We start from the raw sequence: 17,140 nt of genomic DNA, 5'->3' as shown, positions 1-17,140 counted from the left end.
TCTGCAGGACAGGCTGGGAGGTTTTGTGAACAGAACCCAGGGGAGGGGTGGGTCTGGGCCTTGAGTATCCAAGGGCAGACATGTGACTGGAAGCAGGGTGGGCTGTGGCTCAGCAGGTGACCCAGGAAGATCTGGCTCAGTGTGTGGTCAGGGTTGGAGCTGAGGGGACACAAGGGATCATAAAAACGGGACCTGTCTATGCCACTGTCCCCCACCTCATTTGGATAGGGTTTGTGACCCATGATTACTTCCTGCTGTTGTTAGTGGCTGGGAGACTGTCTGCTGAACAAGACCCAGTGGAGAAAGACACCACCAGCAAATAGCCACATCTTGAAAAGACACCATTTCTAAATTCTGATTGCCTGGTCCCTTGGGTGTTGTTGAAGGGAAGAAATCAGGTTGAAAAGGAAATGGCAGAGAAGCCCTCTGCATCCTTGATAAGGTGTCCTGTATCTCTTCCTGTGAATGGGGAGAGTTTCTGGGAGGGCTGAATCCAGGCACACTCCAGGGTGTGCTTGTTCTCTTGTAGGAAACCTGAACCTGGGTCCCAGAGCCAAAAGCTCGGGGCACTGACCTTGCCTCTTCCTGCTGGGACCAACACAGTTAAGATTCTAGGTACCGACTCTCCTTATTTATAATCCTCCTGATGACAGCTGATGAGGGATGAGGAAGTGTGTCCACTCAGGGAGGTTCTGCCCTGAACCAGATGCTGTGGTTGAGGCTGTCTCTCGGCCTCTCCATCTTCTTCAGTGCCCACTGCAGAACACTTGCCACCTTGCCTTCCTTCTTGCTGGGTCAGTATTCTCCTCCCAGACAGTCTGGCCAGAGAGTGGGTGCTGCGTGGCACCACTGGCCTTTCCAGCTCCCTGTGTGATGGATGAGTGGGCTGCACATCTCCTGCCCCTGCTCCCACCCCATCCCCACCCTCACTTTCAGTGCAATGGAGAGTCCCCGGTTTTCTGGGTCCCCTGTGGCCTGAAGTCAGGATGCCAAGAGTTCATGAGGGAGGGAATTGGTTAAGGCCTGGGAGGAGCTTGGATTCCTTGGGTGAGCCCAGCTCATTTGGGGGAAGCATATTTTGTCCTGCCCTAGACCCAGATAAGTAGGACCCCATCCTCCTTGCTCATGGGCAGAACTTTTCTTTAGAAAAACTGAAGCCCCTCAGCCAGTCCTTCCAATCCAGGTCTTTCAGATGATCTCATCCAGTCATTTTCTGACTTCAAAAAATAATCTTCAGAGCCTTATACTCAAATAAAATCAAATCCAGAAGCCTAATAACTTAAACAGATTAAAACAGAGCTCTGCTTACTCATCTCTCTGCTACCTGCTCCTGCCCTTGGCAGCCCTCTAGGGGCCCGAGATGAAACCCCGGGGCTCCATGGAAACCAGCTTGGAAACCAGGGATACAGGAGAAGGGGAATGGGGAGTGTTCAATGGGTGCAGAGTTTTGGTTCTGTAAGATGAGAAGCGTTCTGGAGATGGATGGTGGTGACAGTTTGGCAGCAGTGTGACTGTACCATACACATGTGAATGGACTATGTGAATGTAATATCACTGCGCTGTACACTCAAAAATGGCGAAGATGACAACGGCATTCAGGACATGCTATGCCCAGATATGCACCTGGGCATTTGAGGAAGCAGAAGTTCTCTCTCACCTTTTCTGAAACTTGCCCCAAAGCGAGTCATAAGACCCTCATGTGAGATGTCCCCTCCCTTATACCCAGAGGAAAGGAACATTCTTACTTATCTCGGAAGAGCCAGAGATGCAGAGAAGAATCTGAGCAAGCAGGCCTTGCTAAGTACCCCTCCGTTTATGACCATTTATTTACATATATGTCTTTGGAGTTAGAGTCTCCCTCTGTTGCCCAGGCTGGAGTGCAGTGGTGTAATCTTGGCTCACTGCAACCTCCGATTCCCAGGTTCAAGCAATTCTCGTGCCTCAGCCTCCTGAATAGCTGCAATTACAGGCACGTGATGCCACACCTGGCTAATATTTGTATTTTTAGTAGAAATGGGATTTCGCCATGTTGGCCAGGCTGGTCTTGAACTCCTGGACTCAGTCAATCTGCCACATTACAGGTGTGAGCCACGGTGCCCGGCCTAGATCATACTTTTTTATCTGATCTCTTAATCAAATCTAGCATAAAAAATATTTGTTTCTTTGGATCTTATTTGTTTCTTTGGATCTTCATTTCCTTATGAAGTCTTCTGTGCAATGGAAAACATATTAAATAAATGTATATGCTTCTCTCTTGTTAATCTGTCTTGCTATGGGGGCTTTAGTGGTGAACCTAGGATGGTGAGAAAAAGATATTTTTTTCTCCCTTACTATGGTAAGTTTTGTGATGTATATTTTACTCCCCCTCCCCACAAAACGTAGTGGTGTGGTCCCATCTGCTGATGGGACACAGGCTGAGAGAGGGGAGTGATGCTGCCCGTTTCATGAGCTGCTCTGCGACCAGGTTTAAAACCTGAGTCTTTGTTGGCTGGAGTCCTGGGCTCATCCCACGCAGGCCCTCTCAGCCAGACCGGGCTGAGGTCAGCGAGGCATCGTGTTCAACCAGGGAGAGTAAGAGGGAGAGTCAAGCAGAGCGCGCCACATTCCCGGGGAGGAAGGTGAGACGAGGAAACCCCGCTCTCCCAAGTTCTCTTCGGGAGGGCCCACCAGCCCTGCTCATTTTGGGTGGGTTGCTACATTTTCACCAAATGAGTTTTTTAATTGCTTGATTTACTTATCTCGTCTCAGATCTGCTGATATACTCTGCTGCCTTTTAATTGCTTGAAAAGTTGAGCAGTTTTTCATGTTTTAAGGAGTGCTGAATTGTATAATTAAAACACTAACAGTGTAAATCAACAGTGCAGAAGAAAGACAGCAGAGAATTAAGCAAGTGTGTTGGCATTGTAATAAAATCAGACCAGCATGAGGAGGGACCATTACTGAGAAGACGCTGAATGCCAATGGTGCCCAGGCCTGGGGGGCAGGGAGCAGACCCTGACCTGCCGCCTCCACCCTACCTAGAATGGCTGGCAAGGGAGGGGAGTTGAATAGAGATTGCAAACTGCGAAAGGCTGTGTGGCTGAGGCTCAGGGGAGGTGCACAGCCTCTGTCATGGAAATGGCCTTTTTATTTTATTTTATTTTTTTGAGGCAGAGTCTTGCTCTGTCACCTAGGCTGGAGTGCAGTGGTGTGATCTCAGCTCACTGCAACCTTTGCCTACCAGGTTCAAGCCATTCTCCTGCCTCAGCCTCCCGAATAGCTGGGACTACTGGCACGTACCACCATGCTCAGCTAATTTTTTGTAGAGACAGGGTTTTGCCATGTTGGCCAGGCTGATCTTGAACTCGTGGCCTCAAGTGTTTCACTAGCCTCAGCCTCCCAAAGTGCTGGGATTATAGGTGTGAGCCATTGGGCTCGCCTGGAAATGGCTTTTAATTCATGTGTGACTGGTGGTGTTTGTGGGAGGGGGGGCAGTTTGGAAGGGGGTGGAGGTGGGAACTGAGTGAGGAAGATGAAGGGGGCACCTGGGAGGGGATGCCTATGCCTGCTGAGCCTGCTCTCATTCCTGAGATTTCCTCCAGCTCGAGGGTGGGCTTGTAGGAGATACAAACTCCAGGACCACGTTCACTCTCCCCACTTCTGTCTCCTCTCCCTCCTCTCCCTCCTCCTTCTCTTCTGTTCCTTTTCTCTTTCCTCCTCCTCACTCCCCTCCCTCCCTTCTTTCCTCTCCTGTCTTTTTTCCTCTCTACTTACCCGCTGTTTGGTAAATGCACCTGATAGCAGTAACTTTAGCACAGCCTGAGAATGACCTCGTCTGGCAGACACACCTGAATGAGGCTTGGAGTTCTGAGCTCCGGATTCTGAGGAATCCGGAGGGGCCAACCCAGAGACTCATTCCTTATCCACGAGGAGCATCTGAGCCGAGAGGGTGCTAAGTCAAAGTGCTGTAGAAACTGCATGACTTTTGCAAGCAGTTGGGGTTCTTCTGCCCAGCCTGCTGCCACTGGACTCTCTCCCTTCTGTGTAAGCCCCCAGTAAAACCCCGTGTTTCATTTGCTGGCCCTGGGTTTCTTCTTCAGCCTCTTGAAATTGGTGCAATTCCCATTGGAGCTGATGGGCGTTGGCACAGCCCTCCCCTCTTTCCCTCCCTCCTCACAAAATAACTCATGTGCTGTGTGAGACAATCAGACAATCTAGAAATAGTCAATATAGGCCGGGGGCAGTGGCTCATGCCTGTAATCCCACTTTGGGAGGCTGAGGCGGGCAGATCACGAGGTCAGCAGTTTGAGACCAGCCTGGCTAATATGGTGAACCCCCATCTCTCCTAAAAATGCAAAAATTAGCTGGGCATGGTGGCATGCACTTGTAGTCCCAGCTGCTCAGGAGGCTAAGGCAGGAGAATTGCTTGAACCCAGGAGGCGGAGGTTGCAGTGAGCTGAGAGCACACCATTGCACTCTAACCTGGGTGACAGAGCAAGATTCTGTCTCAAAAAAAAAAAAAAAAAGAGAAATAGTTCATGTAAAATCTGAAAGTCCATCCAGGGCTTCTCCTAAAGCCCCCCTCTCCTCTTCCTTCCTCTTCCACCAGAGCAGGCTAGTTGGAAAATGGAGTACAGAGTAGAGGCTGATGGGGTTTAGGAGCCACTACCCTAAAATATGGCACCTGGCATTTGAGGAACAGCGGAAGCAGGAAGGTCTCTGTGGCCTTCTCCTTCCCTTCTCCCCTGAAACAGGCCATAGAGGAATTATCTGCCCTTGCTCTGAAGCAGGTCATAAGACCCTAACGTGGCCGGGCTCGGTGGCTCAAGCCTGTAATCCCAGCACTTTGGGAGGCCGAGGCGGGTGGATCACGAGGTCAAGAGATCGAGACTATCCTGGCCAACATGGTGAAACCCTGTCTCTACTAAAAATACAAAACATTAGCTGGGCATGGTGGCGCGTGCCTGTAATCCCAGCTACTCAGGAGGCTGAGGCAGGAGAATTGCCTGAACCTAGGAGGCGGAGGTTGCAGTGAGCCGAGATCGCGCCATTGCACTCCAGCCTGGGTGACAAGAGTGAAACTCCGTCTCAAAAAAAAAAAAAACCAAAATAATAAAAAACCCTAATGTGAGAGGCACTCTTCCTGTAGCCAGAGAAAAGGAGCATCCTTAACTCTGAAGACCCACGGACTTGCTAAGCCCACCTATGACCATTAGATCAGACCCTCTGTGTCCAATCCACTTCTGTGAGACTGTCTGCTCTTCCATGAACCTGTCTGTTTTTTTGGGTCTTCATTTCTGAAGGCTCAGGTGCCACATAACACATTAAATACATTTGTATACTCTTTTGTTAATCTGTCTTTTGTTACAGATGCCTCAGCCATGAATCTATGAGTGAGAAAAGAAATCTTCTTGGATAAATCTGGAAACCATCATTCTCAGAAAACTGACACAAGAACAGAAAATCAAACATTGCATATTCTCACTCATAGGTGGGTATTGAACAATGAGAACATGTGGACTCAGGGAGAGGAGCATCACACACTGGGGGCAGTTGCGGGGGGTAGGGGAGAGACAGCAGAAGGTGGGGAGGGAGTGGAGGATGGGGAGGGATAACATGGGGAGAAATGCCAGATATAGTGTGCACCTAAAGTAAAATTAAAAAAAAAAAAAGAAAAAACCCATTCACTCATGAATTCAAATATTCATGGAGTAACTACCACGAGACATGCACTATATAAAAAAAAAATCTTCCCTCCCCTACAAGGTCAAGCTTCAGGTATGGGTCCTGCCAGGACCCATTTGGACCTGGCTGGAAAACTCTTATGCTAAAAACAGGTCGGTGTTTCTTGACTGTATAAGATGGACAACTGGCGCGGGGCGATGTTTCATGAAAGAGTCTTGGGGTCAATGAGTTTGCAAAATGCTGAGTTAAAAGAAATGAAATTTTTATTTTTATATTTTAACTGCAGAACTGCCTAGAATCTTTGACGTCTTCCTCATCATGGCCTTCCATGCACATCTGCAGGTCAAGCTTCTCCGACCATGAAGCCGGTCCTTTCAGGTCTCACAAATACACAGCTCATGGAGTATGGGTTCCAGGGATGACACTCTGGGAAATGAGATCTGGTGAAAAGAGCGTTTTGCTAGAATCACATCCCAGGTCCATCACTGCTCAGCCAGCTGTGTGAATTGGGTGAATCCCACAACCTCTCTGGGTCCCAGGTTCCCCACCTGACAAAGGAGGGTGATGGTGCCCACCTCTCAGGACTGTGTGGGGGGATTACTAGACAGTGCCAGAGAGTGTGCAACTTGGGGCTGATGCAGGTGCTCCCTAGGGGGGAGGCCTTGGTGGCAGGACCTCCTCTTCCTGCACTGCCTCTGCCACCAGATGCAAAGGCTGATTGTCACTGAGGTGTGTCGTGAGACCATGGGGGCTGGGGTGGGGAGTGGGGAGATGGAGTTAGAGTCTAGAAGACCGGGAAGGCCGAGTTGGAGCCAGCTGAAAGCAGGCTGGATAACTGGAAGCCGAGAGCTGGGGAGGAGGCAGAATAATCCCAGAAAGTGCAGTCACTTGCAGAACTGGGGATAGGGTAAGGCATCACCCTGGACACAAAATTTAAGGGGGCGCCAAAAATGTGCAAGATAAATAACATTTTAATGCAATATAAAAAATAATCAAAAGCCAATATTAGTGCACAAAAATTCCTGATGACTGAAGTGTCCTCCGGGCTTGGGCATGATGCTCGTAGTCACAGGGCTGAGCTCCCTCTGGGTTTGCTAAGAACAGGAACCTCCCACCCACCTCCTGCTCTGCACAGGGCCCAGGCTGGCGGGTGAGCTCGGATCCACTCCTTCCTCTTGCCGCCCACTCTGGGCTCATCTCCTGGAAGCCCCTCTCGACTCCTCTCAGCTGGACCTGTCCTTGCTCTGGAAGCCCTTGGGGCACTGAGTACCCCTCTAACAGCACTTGCTCAATCTTGGGTTTTAGGTGTTCTGGTTCGGTTCCCTCCCTTACCATAGCTTGAAATTCCTAAAGGCAGAGAATGTGTGCCTTCACGAGCTGTGTGGGTGCATTCAAAGTGAAATCCACCAGGAAAACCAAACTGGGGCATGAGAGGTGTGGCTGGGGTTAGGCTGCTCCTTCCTCAAGTGTGATGTCACTTTACTGGCACATCTTCTAGAGGTAGTGATGAGATACCCTGGATTGGAGCTGTTCATCGTTGTGCCTCTGATATGGTTTGGCTCTGCGTCCCCACCCACATCTCACCTTGAATTGTAATAATCCTTATGTGTCAAGGATGGGACCGGGCAGAGTAATAGAATCATGCTGCAGGTTTTCCCCACTTTGTTCTTGTGTGAGTGAGTGAGTTCTCACGAGATCTGATGGTTTTATAAACATCTGGCATTTCCCCCGCTAATACTCATTCTCTCTCCTGCCGCCCTGTGAAGAGGTGACTTCCGCCATGATTGTAAGTTTCCTGAGGCCTCCCCAGCCGTGCAGAACTGTGGGTCCATTAAACCTCTTTTCTTTATAAATTTCCCAGTCTCTATAACTCGATCAAGACAGTTGCAGGTGGGCAAATGAAAAAAAATAAAAATAAATTACCCAGTCTCAGGAATTTCTTCATAGCAGCACGAGAACAGACTAATACAGCCTTTCAGAGGACTAACACAGCCCCAGTCTAATGGCACTGGGAGCCCCTGGCCACTCTGCCATGGTAGTCATAACTACCATGGACACTGGTGGTTATAGACATTGTCCCGTTTAATATTCACAATCTTGCTGATTGCTGTCCCATTTTACAGGTGAGTAAACCAGTGCTTCAGGCAGTTACATTTGTGAGGTTTGTGAAGCTGATAAACCGTGGGCAGGGCAGGATTCCATGCCCAGGTCTCCCTGACTCCACACCCACGTGCTAAACCTTAGGCTGTGGGGGATACGTGGGGATGAGAACCCTCTCAACACCGGGGTGGAGATTTTGGGAGCTCTGATGACAGCTTTTCCTGTCCATGGTAAAGGAGAAAAGGGAAGACTCTCTCTCTCTAGACTCTCTGCATAGGAATATCTCTGTTCTATTTGAGGGGTCCTCTGTCTCTCCCTCCCCATCACAAACCACACACTGTGGCAGGGGCTGGTGGTGGGAGGTTGCTGGAGCTGCTCTCATTATAAAATTGCCTTGGAGATGGTCCCAGCCTCAGCCCACCTATATTGATAAGTCTTGGGCTGCAGACTTATTATTTGATATTTATAACACCCTGTTCTGCACCCTCATGATGGATGGTTCATACGTTGGGATCAATATGGGCCTGGTAACATTTACATATTTATATTATTAATAAGCAATAAGTCACCCAGGCAGCCCTGCTCTGGGTGTTCCATGCCTTCCCTGCAGACAGCTAACCTTGTCCTCCATCTCTTGCCTCAGCCCTGATGGCTGGTATTGATCTGCTCAGCTGGAAGGGGGCACAGAACAGAGCATGGAGCCAGGCAGTGTCGGAGCCGGGGAAATGACACTGGTGTCTTTTGCCTTCTGTTTGACCCACCAGCTCTTGACACTCCAGCATGGAGGGGGACCTTCCTGTGTGGTCTTCTGCAGACAGCAACCACCTGGCTGGTGGATGGCTTTCTCCTTAATGCCTCCTCATCCAGCTTGCCATCTCTGTCCTCTCTGCCCTCCCCCCAGGTCCTTGGTGGTGCATACCTGGATGCTGACCTGCCTCTTCTCTGCCTCCAGCCATCCACACTCCTGTGTCCCACCTGCTCTGCTGCCAGAATTTGCTTCTCACTGCCCTGCCGAGTGCCTGCTTGGGGTCACCACTCTGCTCTGAAATCTCTCATGCTTTTCACCTGCTGACTCCTCTACCCACCTTCAAGACCCGTGGTCATCTACCTGCTGGCTGACCTGGTGTCCTGCCTTTTCCCAACCTGCATCTCTGCTAGCCTGGCCCATGTCTTGCCATCATCCAACACATGTGCGTGCACACACATACACATGCACACACATGTGCACACACACATGCACACACACACTTGTTATACTCACCTCTTGGTTTATTCTGGTCCACCCTCCTAGAATGCCCTTCCAGATATCTCTGTCATCACAAAAGTCTACTCCTCCTGTGAGGTGACCTCAAGTTCCATCCACCCTATAAAGTGCTGCCCAGGTTTTCTAGTGAGTACCAACCGTCTTGCCTCTCAGCAGCTCTCCTGCAATTATTTTTGCCTATTCCAAAACATTTATTTTTGAATTTTAGTTTTTAAATATTTATTATTTGTTTATTTCGAGATAGTATCTTACCTTGTTGCCTGGGCTGGAATACAGTGGCACAATCATAGCTCACTGCAGCCTTAAACGCCTAAGCTCAAGCGATCCTCCCACCTCAGCCTCCTGAGTAGCTGGGGCTACAGGCATGCACCACCCTACCCAGTTAATTAAAAAAATATTTTTTTTTTAGAGACAGGGTCTTGCTATGTTTCCCAGGCTGGCTCCTAACTTCTGGACTCAAGTGATCCTCCTGCCTCAGCCTCCTAAAATGCTGGGATTATAGGCATGAGCCACAGTCCTCAGCCTACAAGTATTTATTGAGTGCTTACTATGAGCCAGGGTACTGAACTAGCTTTTTGGGTTATAGCAGTGTCAGAACAGTCATAATCTTCAAGAGCTTAAATGTAGCATGAAAGAAAGGCATTTATCAAAGAATCACACAAAGGAATGTAAAATTAAATGGAGATCTGTGTAGGGAAAGAGGGCTCATTTGGTAGCAGTGGGGCTGGTCTGATCAGAGAGAGCAGAAAAGGCTTCTTAAAAGTGTTGGAGGCTGAAACAGGTGGATAATTTCAGGTCAGGAGTTTGAAACCAGCCTGGCCAACATGGTGAAACCCCATATCTATTAAAATGCAAAAATTAGGAGGGCACTGTGGCAGGTGCCTGTAATCCCAGCTACTCAGGAGACTGAGACACTAGAATAGCTTGATCTTGGAGGGGTGGAGGTTGCAATGAGCTGAGATCATGCCACTGCACCCCAGCCTGGGCGACAGAGCGAGACTGCACCTCAAAATAAAAAAGGTATGCGTTGGTTAGCTGGACGTGGTGGTGCGAGCCTTTAGGCTTGGCTATTGGGAGGCAGAAGCAAGAGGATTGCTTGGGCCCAGGAGGTTGAGGTTGCAATGAGCCAAGATCATGCCACCCTACTCCAGCCTGAGCAACAGAGCAGGCTGCTTCCCTGTCTCAAAAAAAACCAAAAGTGCGTGTTGGAACGGGGTAAGTCGAGTGCATCTTAGGCTAAGGGAGCAGCACGTGCAAAGGCCGGTGGCAGGAGGGAGCACAGAGTTTGGCGAGCTGAAAGAAGCCCATGCAGCTGAAACAGACAGCAGTGCAGGGAGTGGGAGGTGGATATGGAGGGGGTGGAATGGGTGGGTGCTACAGGGGCTGGGCCTGGCAGGGCCCATCCTAGACAATGACAGGACATGGGCCTTTAAGCACACCAGGAAATTAGTGGGAAGTTTTCAGTGGAGAGATGATTTGGTATTTTACAAAGCTTGCTTTCGCTGTGTGGCCAGGTGAGAGGGGAGAGGCCATGGGGGTGGGGGAGGCTATTAGGGAGCCCACTGCGATGGACAATGCAGGAGACGGGGGTGGAGACGGCTGTGGGGATGGAGAGCAGTGGACCAGTGTGAATGGTATTCAGGAAGCAAGACTATCGGGACTCAGTGACATTTAGATGTAGGTGCGGGGCGGGAGGAGGAGGCAGCAGCGTGGCCAGCTGAGGACTGTGGCCTTGGACAAAGCTGCTCTCTGACCTGGGGGAGCAGAATAAGGTAACCTGATGTTGGGAGGTGGGGGTGGGCACAAGGTTGGATCTCGACTTGTTGAGGGTGAGGGTCTTCGATGCACACAGGAGGTGATTGTTGGATATGCAGGTGGGGAACTCATGGGAGAGACTGTCTTGGGACATAGACAAAAACGAAGATGTGGCTTGCAGAGATGAGAATGCCAGGGAGAAAGAAGAGAGAGAAGAAAGAGGCCAGGATGGAGTGTGGGATTTCCCCCTCGTCTGCTTCCCGCAGTTGTGTACTTCCTTCTGCTCCTCCGCGGGCACATGGTAGAGCTCCAGGCCTCATTTCTGAGTGAATGCATGCTTATTCCATCGTCTTTTGGTTTCACATCTGTGTTTTCCTCCAGCTGTATTAGAGGCACGATGTGTTTTGGCTTAGTGCCCGCCTTCCTTTGCAGCCATATCAAATACCTGCTGGCAGAGGAGGCCCTTCCCTGTGCCAGGCCTCCATGGACCCCTGAAGGCTCACAATTCAAATAAGGAAACTGAGTCTGGGAGGAGCTGATTGACAGTTATTTAAATGTGTTTCAGTTATCTATTGCTGTGCAACAAGCCAATTTAAAACTTCCTGTCTAAAAACGATAAGCATTTATTTTGCTTAAGAATCTGCAGTTTGGGTAGGTGTGGTGGGGACAGCCCATTCTGCTTCTTGGAGTATCACTTCAGGAAGCTGGACTGGGGCCGGAAGATTCATTTCCAACATGACTCATTCACGTGTCAGGTGGGATCTGGTTGTCGGCAAATGCCATCGATTAGAACACTTTCCCAGCCCAGCTTGGTGGCAAATATCTGTCATCCCAGCACTTTGGGAGGCTGAGGCTGGAGGATAGTGAGACCCTGTCACCACACACACAAAAGCCAGACATGGTGGCAAATGCCTGTAGTCCCAGCTACTCTGGAGGGTAAGGTGGGAGGATTGCTTGAGTCTGGGAGGTTGAGACTACAGTAAGCCATGATCGTGCCATTGCGTGCCAGCCTGGGAGACAGAGCAAGACTCTGTCTCTAAATAACAAATGAACAAACACCCCCCTACCCTGCCTTTTCTGTGAACAGAAAATACAGAAAATAAGATCCTTTCCTGGGGGAGGGGTTTTGACGCCCCAGCCTCTGTCCCTCTTCTCCCCAATCTGCCCCTCTGGAGGGTGGCCCTTCTGGGTGACCCACACTCTGCCCCACACATCATCCGGCTCATACCTGCCTGGTTTTGGCATCTCGCCAGGCCCTCATGCTCCGTTTGAACGATTTCCCTCCAGGCGGGTGTCTGCCTCTCTGTGACGCCATCTCCATGAATATTTACCCTGATGGCAGTTATTTATTTAGCTCTTTGTTCTCTCCCTTCTTCTAGAAAAGGTTTAGGACAGATAAAAAGAATGCATAAAATATAAGAAGACTGGCATAAATGAAGAGTTTGGTCAAACAAGAATGATGTAAAATGGAGCAGACGTAAGACTAAAGATGCGTGTCCCTGTGGGATACACGTTGAAACAACTTTGATTCTAAGTTTTCCAATAATCACAGTGAAATGGGTCACATGGTAAGTACATGGTTCACGGTGTCTAGAAGATGAAAGGGATCAGGAGCTATTACTGAGCCAGGGGAGAAAACTTCAGACAGATCCAGAACTGAGAAAATACTGCAAATCATACTTTAAGCATCACTCGAACCCAGTGGTTCTCATCCGGGGGTTATTTTGCCCCCAAGGTGAAGGCTGCTGATGTCTGGAGGCATTTTGATTGCCACAGCTGCAGAAGGGTCAGGGGCTTGCTGCTGGCATCTAGAGAGTGGGGGCTGGGGTGCCCCACGCATCCTATAAAGCACACAGGACTGCTCCCAAATATACAATGATCTGACCCAAAATGTCGACAGAGCCCCAGTTAGGAAATCCTGACCTGCCGGGCGCGGTGGCTCACACCTGTAATCCCAGCACTTTGGGAGGCTGCAGCAGGTGGATCACCTGATGTCAGGAGTTTGAGACCAGTCTGACCAAAATGGTGAAACCCTGTCTCTACTAAAAATACAAAAATTAGCCAAGTGTGATGGTGCGCACCTGTAGTCCTGGCTACTGGAGAGGCCGAGGCAGGAGAAACGCTTGATCCCAGGAGGCGGAGGTTGCAGTGAGCCGAGATCGTGCCACTGCACTCCAGCTTGGGCAACAAGAGTAAAACTCCATCTCAAAAAAAAAAAAAAAAAAAGAAATCCTGATCTAACATTTTCTTCGGGCTGGAGATACAGCACGGCCTTCAAAGACAGTCATTTGGGTGTGTGTCACTTATCCCTCTGGGAAAGTCTCAGCACACCCTGGCCTGATAGTGAATATCTTCTCTGGGGAATAGTGTGTTATCCTTATGGAATCTTACAATGAGAAAGCTACATGATCTCTGGAAGGTGGTGTGATTTAGAGGAAAGGAGCTGGAGCTCATAGTGAGCTCTGGGTTCACAGGCCAGGCCAGAGGCACACCAGATGTGTGCAGCTCGTTATGATAGAGCACACGGGCAGCCGGTCCCCACGAGTTGATGACTGCAAACTTCCTACACTGAGCTCAGCACAGGGGAGGGGCCTGGGAAAGATTTTCTTTCTTTTCCTTTATGTGGGGGTCTTAAAAAAGTGACCCTAAATTCTTTGTTGTTTCTCTCATTGAAAGGCGGAGTCTATGTCTCCTCCCTGGAATCCAGGCTCTGTGACCACTTCATTGATAGAAAAGGTGGAAATGATGCTGCGTTCATTTCTGGGACAAGGACTTCAGAAACGAGAAACTTGACCTACTTGCCTCTCGAAGGAGTGCTCTTAGAACTCGCCATATTGTGAGGAAGCCAACAGCATATGAAGAGGCCAAGGTAGCGTTCTGGCTGATGACCCCAGCTGAGGTCACAGGTGACAGCTAGTAACAACCACTAGAGAGCAATGATGGCTTTGAGATGACTTCAGTCCCCACCGTTGGGTCACCCCCGCCTTTGAGCTGCCCCAGCCTGTGTCATGTGAGCAGAGATGAGCTGTCTTCCCTGGCTCTGCCCAAATTGCAGATTCAGGACCCAAGTACATGACTGCTGTTGTTTTAAGCATCCCAGTTAAGGCGGATAGGTATGAAGTGGGAGATAACTGAAATATCTTTCTTCATGTTCCCTTCTGATGATTCAATGATTTTTTTTTTAGCATCCAGAATGAGCTGGCCACAATTCTAGATGCTATGAATAGAGTAGTGGAAAAACAGACAGGAATCCTCAGGGAGCTTACATTCTGTGGGGGAAACAGACAAGTAAGAGAAATAAATAAAATAGATGGCTTGGAGGTGGCAAAACATACTAAGAAGGAAAAAAAGGCAGAGAAGGGAATAGAAAGTTGATAAATAGGGCGGCCAGGGAAGGCCTTCCAAGCAGGGGGCATGGCATAAAGACTTGAAGGCAATGAGGAGCCAGCCAAGGGCATGCCTGGAGGAACAGCTTTCTAGACGGAGGGAACAGCCAGTGTAAAGGCCCAGAGGCAGGACTGTGCCTAGAGTGTGCCAGGAATATCCAGGGTGGCCCAATGGGGGATGCAGGGAAGTCATAGGATGTGAAATTAGGATGGTGGTGGTGGGGTCAGGCAGTGAAGGGGCCCATAAGGACTTTTTGCCCTCATGGGAGGGCTTTGAGTAGAGGAGTAAATGCATTTTAACAGGATCACTATGACTGGGTGGTGGGGGGCGGCTCAAAGACGGAAGCAGGGAGACCATTTGGGAGGCCATTGCAATAATCCAGGTGAGAGCTGATAAGCCAGGTCCGTTACTTAAATCAGGATGGCAGCAGTGGGGGTGGTCGAACGTGGTCAGAATCCCAATATATTTTAAAGGCAGAACTACCAGGATTTGCTGAAGGATTAGATGGATGTGGATGGAAGGAGAGGAGTCGAGGACGTCTCCAAGGGTTTGGCCTGAGTAACTGGAAACACGGATTTACCATTTCTCACTGAGATGAGGAAGGCGGTGACGCTGGCTTTGGCACAAAGGGAGAAGCTTCAGAAGTTCCATTTTGGGCATGTTTAGTTTAAGATCCAGCCTGTGGTCACCAGCCTTCAAGATAACCCAATGACTACAACTCTTTTTTTTTTTTTTGAGAGGGAGTCTTGCTCTGTCACCAAGGCTGGAGTGCAGTGGCACCATCTAGGCTCACTGCAACCTTCCGCCTCCTGGGTTCAAGCAATTCTCTGCTTCAGTCTCCTGAGTAGCTGGGATTACAGGCATGATCCACCCACCTTGCCCTCCCAAGGTACTGGGATTACAGGCATGAGCCACTGTGCCTGCCTGGCCTTTTTTTTTTTTTTCTTTTTGAGACAGAGTCTCACTTTATCACTCAGTCTGGAGTGTAGTAGTGTGATCATGGCTTACTGATGGGCTTAAGTGATCCTCCTACTTAGCCTTCTGAGTAGCTGGGACTATAGGCATGTACCACCACATCCAGATAAATTTTAGAAAATATTTTTTGTAGAGATGAGGTCTCACCAGGTTTCCCAGGCTGGCCTCCAGCTCCTGGGCTCAAGTGATCTGTCCATCTCAGCTTCCCAAAGTGCTGGGGTTACAGGCGTGAGCCACTGCAACTGGCCAGGCTCCACTTCTTGGTATTCACACCTGTGTATAGTCCCCTCCCATGCTATACCTGGGTTGGTCAGTGTGGCCGATAAAATATGCCAGTGTTGAGATTAGGTTGTAAAAGACTGTACCCCCTGCCTGCCGCATTCTCTGTCTCTCTTTCTTTCTTGGGTTATTTGCTTTAGGAAAAGCCAGCTGTCATATGATGAGCAGCCCCATGGAGAGGGTGTGTGGGAAGAACCTGGAATCTCCAGCCAGCAGCCATGTGAATGCATCATCTTGAAAGCAGATCCTCCAGCCCCAGTCCAGCCTTCAGATGACTGCAGCCCTGGCCAATATCTCAACTGCAGCCTCATGAGAGAACCCAGACTAGAACACCCAGCTGAGCCCTCCTGGATTCCTGACCCTCAGAAACCATGTGAGATCATAAATGCCAGTTGTTTTAAGCTGCTGAGTTTTAGGGTTGTTAGCTAGCAATGGATACCAAATACAGGTCTGCATGAAACATACAAGTAGACAGAAGTAGGCAGTCAGGTCTACAGTTCTGATATTCAGGGAAGCAGTTCAGGCTGGAATATAAATTTGAGAGTTATTAACATATAGGTTATATTAAAAGCCACCAGGAGCAAAGGTTTCTCTTTTCTTTTTCTTTTGAGGTGGAGTTTCGCTCTTGTTACCCAGGCTGGAGTGCAATGGTGCAATCTTGGCTCACTGCAACCTCCGCCTCCTGAGTTCAGGCAATTCTCCTGCCTCAGCCTCCTGAGTAGCTGGGATTACAGGCACGCGCCACCATGCCCAGCTAATTTTTTGTATTTTTAGTAAAGATGGGATTTCACCATGTTGACCAGGATGGTCTCGATCTCTTGACCTCGTGATCCACCCGCCTCAGCCTCCCAAAGTGCTGGGATTACAAGGTTTCTCTTTTCATGGAAGCTTTCTCAGCTTCCCCACTCCCTCTTCCATGCTCTTATGTTGGCTTGCCCGTGCTGTGAGGTTGCAAGGTGATGGCTTTTCTGTATGCCCATCTGACTATTAGGTTCTTTTTTGTTTTTTTGAGATGAAGTCTTGCTCTGTCACCAGGCTGGAGTGCAGTGGCATGATCTCAGATCACTGCAACCTCTGCCTTCTGGGTTTGAGCAATTTTCCTCAGCCTTCTGAATAGCTGGGATTACAGGAGCATGCCACCATACCCAGCTAATTTTTGTTTTTTCTTAGTAGAGATGGGGTTTCATCATGTTGGCCTGGCTGGTCTCGAACTCCTGACCTTGTGATTCACCTGCCTCGGCCTCCCAAAGTGCTGGGATTACAGGTGTGAGCCACTGCACCCGGCTTGACCATTCGGTTCTGAGATAACTGAGTCTTCTTTGGATCTTCTTCTAAACTTGGTGCAAACTGGAGGCGCTTAATAAATGCTTTTGGGATGCATGAATGCATATTGGACACCATATCTGACTGTGTCCCTTTTTGCATGATTGGGCTAACTTCCAACTGCCAGCTTTGGCCTCTCAGAGCCTTGGGAGGCCCCTCAGCCTATATGTGCAGCAAGCCAGAAAAGCCTTGAATGAGCATCACCCAGAAGCAGCCTCAGCTGAAGATGATCATGAGTTGACATGCAAACATCTCAGCTTACCCCTTATGTAGGTTTGGGAGTGGATGGTTTCAGATCCTGCGTTTTGTGTCATTTTTGAGTTTCCCCACAGGATGCAGCCCTAGTGCCCCTTTTGGCAGTGGGCTTATGACAGCCCTTCCCTGAATGCCTTC

At 49.4% G+C, this 17,140-nt stretch overlaps 1 long non-coding RNA gene across 6 annotated transcripts in view; it reads left to right on the top strand.

Moving 5' to 3' along the window:
• Positions 1 to 16,823, top strand: part of LOC118153869 (uncharacterized) — a 60,034-nt gene extending 43,211 nt beyond the window's left edge. For 2 of the 6 annotated variants that reach the window (XR_013536410.1, XR_004743534.3), the window contains 7 exons: positions 5,350 to 5,470; positions 5,951 to 6,042; positions 9,056 to 9,154; positions 12,163 to 12,351; positions 13,460 to 13,652; positions 15,565 to 15,797; positions 16,598 to 16,823. This is a non-coding gene — a long non-coding RNA (uncharacterized LOC118153869). Of the gene's footprint in view, positions 1 to 5,349; positions 5,471 to 5,950; positions 6,043 to 9,055; positions 9,155 to 12,162; positions 12,352 to 13,459; positions 13,653 to 15,564; positions 15,798 to 16,594 lie in introns of all 6 variants that reach the window. The other 4 variants (XR_013536412.1, XR_008481678.2, XR_013536411.1 and 1 more) reach the window with 3 other exon arrangements.
• The last annotated feature ends 317 nt before the right edge of the window (positions 16,824 to 17,140 follow it).

This window comes from Callithrix jacchus, chromosome 5 (assembly GCF_049354715.1).
Source record: "Callithrix jacchus isolate 240 chromosome 5, calJac240_pri, whole genome shotgun sequence".
Lineage (NCBI taxonomy): Eukaryota > Metazoa > Chordata > Mammalia > Primates > Cebidae > Callithrix > Callithrix jacchus.
This window is presented reverse-complemented; position numbering and strand designations above follow the sequence as displayed.